At 50.1% G+C, this 8,497-nt stretch overlaps 1 long non-coding RNA gene across 1 annotated transcript; it reads left to right on the plus strand.

Annotated features, from left to right (window-relative positions):
* The first annotated feature begins 326 nt into the window (after positions 1–326).
* Positions 327–6,444, plus strand: LOC112893451. Its single transcript, XR_003228818.1, has 2 exons — positions 327–818; positions 896–6,444. It is a non-coding gene; the product is annotated as an uncharacterized LOC112893451 (long non-coding RNA).
* Positions 6,445–8,497: the final 2,053 nt, after the last annotated feature.

Genomic DNA, 8,497 nt, shown 5'->3' on the forward strand with positions numbered 1-8,497 from the left:
CTGAATTTTATAAAGTTACGCTCTTTAGGACGAAAGCAATTCAAATCCGACTTTTGTTCAAAAATTCACGTGTAAAAATATAAGTTTTGAGTTTTTGAATTTGAGCCCTAAAGCAATGTTGTAGAGTTTGAAAAACTCTCCAACTTTCATTTTGGGCATTTCTTCATTTGGGTTTTAAATCAATGGGAAAATTTTCTTTACAAACAAGTCCCTACAATTTTCTGATTTTGTGCTTAAGTCCTTGGGAAGTTCTAATTCCCTTTCTTCTCTGTTTTTCTTCTCCCTCTGCCTTATCTGTTCCCTGGCGTCTCCTCTCTTCTTTCTCCACCACACAGTGCTCCTTTTCCCTGCCTCTTTTTCTCTTCTCCACACGGCACCGAGTCAGGCGGCAGCGCCAGAGCGAGCGGAGGCGCTGTGCTAGGCGGCCCAGGCGCGCGCGCGAGCTGGTGGCACGGCAGCTCGCGGCAGGTGGCGCCGTGCGGGCGGCTAGCAGCGCGTGGTAGGCGCAGGGCGGCGGCTCGGCGGGCGCGAGCGCGCGCGCGGCTGGCGGGCCCAGGAGCGAGTGGCTCGGTGCGAGGGCGACGCAGCGCTGGCGGGGCGGTGCCCAGGCGGTGGCTCGGCGCGCGGCAGGCGGACGGAGTGGCGCGGCAAGGCAGTGCGCGGGAGCAGGCGGGCCGAGCGGCGCACGGTGTGGCAGGCGGGGCGCGAACGCGGCCCAGGAGGTAGCGCGAGCGGGAGGAGGAAGCACAGAAGTGCCGAACAAGCCCTACAAAGGGAGATAATTTTTTGATGCCGCACGGCTTCAAACACGGGCCAAGGTTAGTTCGGCAGTTAATATCCACCACTGCGCTATTCAAGTGTATTTGCCTAACTCAACACTCGTACTATTTTTGAGCAAATAACTGCAATCCCTTCCCGCGTGATGGTTCCTGTTCCCACGCACCTTCCCGAGATGGTTGCTATCCCCCCGAGACTCGGCGCTGCCTGAACTTCCTAGTGACGACATGATCGGTGGCTATTCCCAAGAGGGGTCTTCAAGAACTCTTCGTCGATGTCATCGCCAGTTCCCACACCAGTTCGGAGAGGGGATTTCAAGAGTTCCTGCTCTCATCGTCCTCACCATTTCCGAAAAGAGAGGTTTTTTTTTCAAGAACTCCAACTGTAGCCCCGCTCGCCCCCCTCCTCTTCGATCACCGCATGTCGCACTGCTACGCCTTTCCAGCGCTCCGGCTCATCGCCGTCCATGCGTCGTAGCTCCATGCACGCTAGTGCGTGAGCCCTCGGGTGGCCTCGCCGCGCTTCGTGTTGCGTGATGTCATCTTCCGTGGTCTTGTGATCAGACCCCTACCAGTCCTCGACGATAATCTCACCTACGCTGCCACGGGCGGGCACAATGTGGCAACCTATGTGGCCGTCATCCTCCTCTACTTGGCCAATGGCAGCGCCGGCGTCGACAACGCTGCTAGGTAGTACATGAGATAGGCCATGGGCCTGAAAGAATCGGGGCAAAGTTGGGCAGCAACGGCACAACGCTGAGCAACAAGGGGTGTTTGTTGTGTCGTAGAGGATCGCGGATATGATCTGGACTGTGTGGTGGCGCTGGCCCTGGAAGCAGGTGGTGCTGACACCGGTGCGCGGCGATCATCCCTGCGTAGGTGGGAATTGTGGCGTTCATCTACAATGTGGAAACATTGATGCAGAGTGTTTTGCGGCGAGGACTGCCAGATTCACAGTAAAATCGAGCTGTTCTTAAAGAGAATTAATGGAGAGTGAATTATTAGTGTAACTTTTGCTTTTTTGTTGCTTTTACTTGATGAGCTCTAGGACTGGTTGGCGGACCTTGTAGCCAATATTGCCAATGTAAATATATATTTGATTAATGAAGATCTTATGTTACCCCTAAATAAACAACATGTCTACATGGCAGCCAGTGTGCTGACTGGGACCCGAAGATCCACGTGTCAGGGTTGTGGGTCAAATATGTTAATATGGGGCCCACTAGAGAAGTGGGACCCTGCTATCCACGTGTACGAGTGCGGGCTAGCAGGCCTTCATGGCTAACACATGTTAATGCGGGTCCCACTGGGTGGGTCCTGATAGTCCACGTGTATGTGCAGTGGGTACGATAGGTAGTCGTACAACCATGTGTTGCTTGCGCGGTCCAGCGTGTCCACATCGTGGCCACGTGTCATGGTGGAGCCCACAGATAATAAGGCCTCGGCCTGTTTCAAATGCAGGCCTAAAATGAAATTGCTGTGGAGCCAGCCCATTTTGAGTGAGCCACCAGGATCCACTCGATCTGACCCACGAAGAGAAAAAGACCCGCTGTGAAAACAAGAGTGCCGAACGAGCCCAACAAAGGGAGGAAATTTTTTGATGCCGCATGGCTTCGAACACAGGCAAGGTCAGTTTGGCAGTTGCTATCCACCACTGCGCTATTCAAGTGTATTTTCCTAACTCAACACTCATACTATTTTTGAGCAAATAACTGCAGCCCCTTCCTGTGTGATGGTTCCTGTTCCCGCGCACCTTCCCGAGATGGTTGCTATCCCCCCGAGACTCGGCGCTGCCTGAACTTCCTGGCGATGACGCGATCGGCGGCAGTTCCCAAGAGGGATCTTCAAGAACTCTTCGTCGATGTCATCGCCACTTCCCACGCCAGTTCGTAAAGGGGATTTCAAGAGCTGCTGTTCTCTTTGTCCTCGCCAGTTCGTAAAGGGGATTTCAAGAGCTGCTGTTCTCTTTGTCCTCGCCATTTCCGAAAAGAGAGGTTTTTTTCAAGAACTCCAACTATAGCCTCGCTCGGCCCCCTCCTCTTTGATCACCGCATGTCGTGCTGCTATGCCTTTCCAGCGCTCTGGCTCGTTGCCGTCCATGCGCCGTAGCTCCATCCACGCCAGTGCGTGAGCCCTCGGGTGGCCTCGTCACGCTCCGTGTTGCGCGACGTCATCTTCCGTGGTCTCGTGATCAGACCCATACCAGTTCTCGATGATAATCTCGCCTGTGCCGCCACAGGCGGCACAATGTGGCAACCTATTTGGCCGTCATCCTCCTCTACTTGGCCAATGGCAGTGCCGATGTCGATAACAATGCTAGGTAGTACATGAGACAGGCCATGGGCATGTAAGAATCGGGGGCAGCGGCGGCGGGCAGCAACGGCACAATGCTGAGCAACGAGGGGTGTTTGCTGTGCCGCAGAGGATCGCGGATATGATCTGGACAATGAGGTGGCACTGGCCCTGGAAGCAGGTGGCGCTGACACCAGTGCGCGGCGATCATCCGTGCGCAGGCGGGAATTGCGGTGTTCGTCTACAATGGTAGAAACATCGATGCAGACTGTTTTGCAGCGAGGACTGCTGGATTCACAGCAAAATCGAGCTGTTCTTAAAAAGAATTAATGGAGAGTGAATTATTAGTGTAACTTTTTCTTTTTTGTTGCTTTTACTTGATGAGCTCTAGGACTGGTTGGTGGACCTTGTAGCCAATTTTGCCAATGTAAATATATAGTTGATTAATGAAGATCTTATGTTACCCTAAAAAAAATTGAAACCTTTGCACTACAAAAATTTTGATGTGTTTTTTTTTTGAAATGCAAGATTCTAGTGTGTTGCCTGTTACTTCAAGTGATTTTGACTAACTGAACAGTCGCATTCCTTTTAGCAAATAATCACACAGGTGTGAGGCGAGGACAGCTGACGTGCCTAGCTCATCCGAATCTTCTCCTAGCATAGTGCTTTGGGCAGAAGGCTGGCGCATAGAGGACGTCAGCACGGTGCTGTTTCCTGAACGACTGCTCCAAAGGAGTGGTGTTTTGTTAATTCCCCCGGCGTGAAGAGGTTCATGTTCCAGCGCACCTTCTTGAGATGGTTGCCATCGCCCTGAGACGCGCCGCCGCCTGAACTTCCAGGTGGCGATGCGGTCAGCAGCAGTTCCCAAGAGGGGTCTTCAAGAAGTCCTCCTCAACGTCACGGCAGTTCCCACATCAGTTCGCAGAGCAGATTTCAAGAACTGCTCTCGTCCTCCTCGCCATTTTTGAAAAGAGGGGTTTTTTCTAGAACTCCAACTGTAGCCCTGCTCGCCCCCCCCCCCACTGCCATCTCCTCTCCAATCACCGCACATCACGCCACTACGCCTATCCAACACTCCGGCTCGCTGCCGTCCATGCGCCGCAGCTCCATCCATGCCGGCGTGCAAGCCCTCGGGTGGCCTCATCGCGCTCTGTGTTACGCGACGTCGTCGACACCTGCACTCATGGCGGTGAGGCGGCACCCGTCATCGCTGGTGGAGCTCCCTGCCGAGGTGGCCATTCAGATCGTGGGCCACTTCACTGTGACCTCAAAGCGGCCAATGGATGACCTCGGAGCGGCCAATGGATGACGTCCGCAGCCTACGTGCCACCTGCCGCTTCATGCGTGGTGTGTGCGACGACCTCGAAGTCGGCCAGTGCATCGCACTAGAGCGGTTTGCTGACAATATGGTGTGGTACGACCCCAATGGCTAACACACCCTCCTTGCTCGCCTGACCTAATTCGGCAATCTGGAGGCCTGCTTCATCACCAGGATGGGAGTCATCTTCTGTGGACCCGTGATCAGACCTCTCCTAGTCCTCGACGATAATCTCGCCTGCGCCACCACGGGCGAGCACAATGTGGCGGCCTATGTGGCCGCCATGCTCCTCTACAGGGCCAACGACGGCACCATCGATGATAACGCTGCGTAGCGGTACAGCAGACAGGTCGAGGGCGAGGAAGAAGCGAGGGCAGCGGCAGCGGGCGCGGTGGCGGACCATTGCTGAGCAACCAGGGATGTGTGCTGTGCCACGAGAAGGCCTATGAGATCATCCGGTGAACGTTTGGCGCCGGATGTTGATCCACATCAGCCGCCGGCGCCGGTGCTGCACGACAATCTTTTATGTGCAGGCGGCAAGTGCAGCCGTCCTGTCAATCAATGGGAACCTCAAGCACTAACTCTATATTGCAGCGAGGACTGTAGGATTCCACATGAAGTCTATCTGCTTTTCAAGAAATTTGGATTCTAGGTTGCTAGGACTGGTTGCTTTAATGTTGATTTTGGTTGACAAGGTCCCGCACTGGTTGCTTTTTGTGTTAATTTAGGTCTGGAGTGAATTAGTGTAGTAGGTCTTGCTTTTCTGTTGATTTTGCTTCATGAGGTCAAGGGACTGGTTTGCAGACCTTGTTGCCAATGTAAATATATATATGATTAATGAACATCTTATGTCACCCTCAAAATAAATTAGAAACTTCAATACATCAAGCATAATAACAAAACAATCATCATCATAAAAAATTCAACATTACATGAATTCCAGTACAGCAGTATAACCATAATTAACTACTAGTATGTCCAATAATAGGCAACAACTAACACAACACACATGACCGCAAGCAATGCAAACTCCTATAGATCATCATCATCATCTTCGGCTACATCATCTACACCATTCCCATTGTCGTCACTATTACTACAATGCTCCAAGATAGTGTCATCTTCATCCTCATGTTCCTCTACATCTTATACAGAAATGTTAATTTGCTTCTTGTGTCTTAAAAGGTCTGCTAAATTAACTTCAATGACTGTGTCTTTGTTGACGGTCCTTAAGTTGAAAATAAACAACCTCTGCATCGATCAATACTAATTAAACACCAAAACTTAGAATAGGGATTTAACTCTAACAATTTCCACAAGCTTTGGTGAATTATGATATGCAGGCACCCATGAGCAAATACAAGAAGAAAACATGTAGAAGACGCAATAGAAGCACGCAGAAGATCCTATCCTGCGTCACACTTACAAAGAGGGCCCACAAACAAGACCAAACGGGCGCCCCAAGACACAAATCACCAAGGACCATCACTAGGGCCCACATGTCAGATAGCTAGAGGAAGGTAGAGCTGGGGAGGCTCCACCTGGGGTTGGCCGAACCTCTGGGTCGGCCGAACCCTGATGGACTTCTGTCCAGGTGCATTTTGACGTGGAGTACCCCCTACGCTTCCTCAAGGCCGTGGCTAAGGTTTGCATACATAAAGATGGTGGGAACTGCCCTTGGAGGCTATAAAAGGAGGCCTCCCCCCATTCACACACACCATCTGGGAGATGAAGAAGAGAAGGGAGGATTCCACCTTTTAGAGCTACTTAGTAGAGTAGGTTAGGGAGTGTGTGCAGAAGTCCACGAGGAGAGTCGAAGTTGTCGGCCTCCGTCTACTTGTACCTCGGCGGATACGAACCTCTTTTGAGTAAGTATCCAGGTTCATCTACGGTGTTGAGTTCTTATTAAGCTAAGTCTTTGTTATCATTCACTTGTGGGATCATTGTGTGTTCTTGAATGATTGCTTCTAGCCTAAGGACTTGAGTCTTAAGACAGAGTCTGGCTGGGGTTAGAAGTAGTATTTGATAGCGTGGACATGGTGTCTAGGCTTGAAGTTACCTTTGTTTGCTACCCTTCTCCACGGTCTGAGAGGTAGGCGGCTGGTGGTGACAGCCCTATCCGTCCTTCGTATCCCTCTATGTTCGGGTTGGGCGTAGAGCTAATAGCAGGAGGCACTTGGCAGACCAGGTGTAAACCGGTGCCCGAAGCAAGCGAGTAGTAGCTAAGCTTATCTCGAGAAGTAGCTAAGCTTATCTTTACTAAGAGTCTCTATCCTTGGACAACCACACTACCCAGGACCATCGTATCTTCTCTCTTTTCCTTGGGTAAATTAGCTAAAAGACCATTACACCTCCATTCCCTGAGAAATATACGATACCCTGAATACTCTCCGGGTGAAGTGCTATAGCGGTATATCCGTGCGCTTGTGGATTCTATTCGTGAACGTTAAGAAATACCAACAAGCATTTCTGACGCCATTGCCGGAGAACGGTTGTTGTAGTTTTCTTCAAACCTAGATTGCCCGTGTATCCTTTCTTTTACCTTTCTCTTTCTTTTATCCTTATACCATGAAAAACCTTTCTATCCATCTCTCTACTCTTGAGGATGAGTTCTTAGAGCTATCACCCTCTCCAAAGCCTATCACAGCTTGTGGCTATGAACTCCATCCTAGCATCATTGCCATGGTTCAAGGGCAAACCTTCTTCGGATTAGAAAATGAAGATCCCCATCATCATTTGCAAGAGTTTGAGGAACTGTGTTCGTGCTTGGTAATCCCAGGCATGACACAGAAAACCATGAGGTGGAAGTTGTTCCCTTTCTCTCTCGTGGAGAAGGCGGAACAGTGGTACACTCACGACCTGAGGAGTGTGAACGGTGATTGGGAAGAGCTCCGAGATGACTTTTGTCACTTGTTCTCTTCTTTATCCCACATAGCCTCTCCCTGAAATGACACCCTTGCATTTGAACAATTAGAGATGGAGTCCATAGGTGCAGCTTGGGCAAGTTTCTCAAACCTTTTCGCACCAAGCCCAGACTAGTCTATACCTGATGATATATCTTTGCACATCTTTTGCACGGGTGTAGACATGAACTCTACCCTAGCTCTTGACAACGCTGCCGGAGGTTCATTTGCGCACAAAACTCCGATGGAAGGAAGGAAATTCATAGATAGCCTCTTAGAAAACTCTTCCTCTCGTACCAATCATAACAAACCCTGCAGAGAGGAATCCAAGTCGAGCCATCAGAGACCCTCAACAGCCAAATCAGAGCCTTTACTCTCCACATCCAAAGATCCATCTGTTGAGCCCTCTCTCGAAACATGAACACCAAAGCAAGAAGTAATTCAACCTTTGGAGTTCACTTTCCAATTCGAGGATGACCCTTTCGAAAAATCTTAGAAATACCTCGAATCATCTCTACAAGGAGGAACCACCAATCATAGCTTCTCCTCCCGATCCTCCAAATAAAGCTTTTCTCAAGGACATGAGAGAGAAATGGTCAAACGGAGTGAGACACTTTTCCAAAGCAGATTGGAGTCCAAAGATAAGGTTTTTGTAGATGAGCATGGGAGCTTTATCCTTGAAACACCACAACCATGCCTGTATAGCTTCCCTCCAGAGTCAGCCACACTTTGCACCGCGAATGTATTCAAGGGCTACAACCACCTTAGAGTCTTCTCTAGCAAAACTTTTAGCAGGATGGTTGTAGATGAATTTGTTTATCATAAGCATTGTAAATTTTGTGGATGCACTGTGTCACTAACCCTGCAGCTTGAGCATAAATGGCGGTGAAGGTGGGAACTACATCGCCAACGGTAGCTGCAATAGGAAGATTCCCCATGGTCGAGCTTTTGACCGTAAACAAAGCACTGCCGGGAGATGGCCCGGACTTTCATTTCCCTTTCCAATAAAAGTCTCCCTTTATAGCAAGAACATGTTTTCAGGATAGTATACACCTTCGGGTATTTTTGGTCGCTAACTATTTCAGATTGAGTTTAAAAAGAACGAAGGGCATACGATGCCCGAGAATATGAGAGCTACACTAACTACACACTCGGTATTCCTTGTTGATGGGACACACTCTTAAGGAGACACCGACATCACACACTTG

This window comes from Panicum hallii, chromosome 5 (genome assembly GCF_002211085.1).
Source record: "Panicum hallii strain FIL2 chromosome 5, PHallii_v3.1, whole genome shotgun sequence".
Lineage (NCBI taxonomy): Eukaryota > Viridiplantae > Streptophyta > Magnoliopsida > Poales > Poaceae > Panicum > Panicum hallii.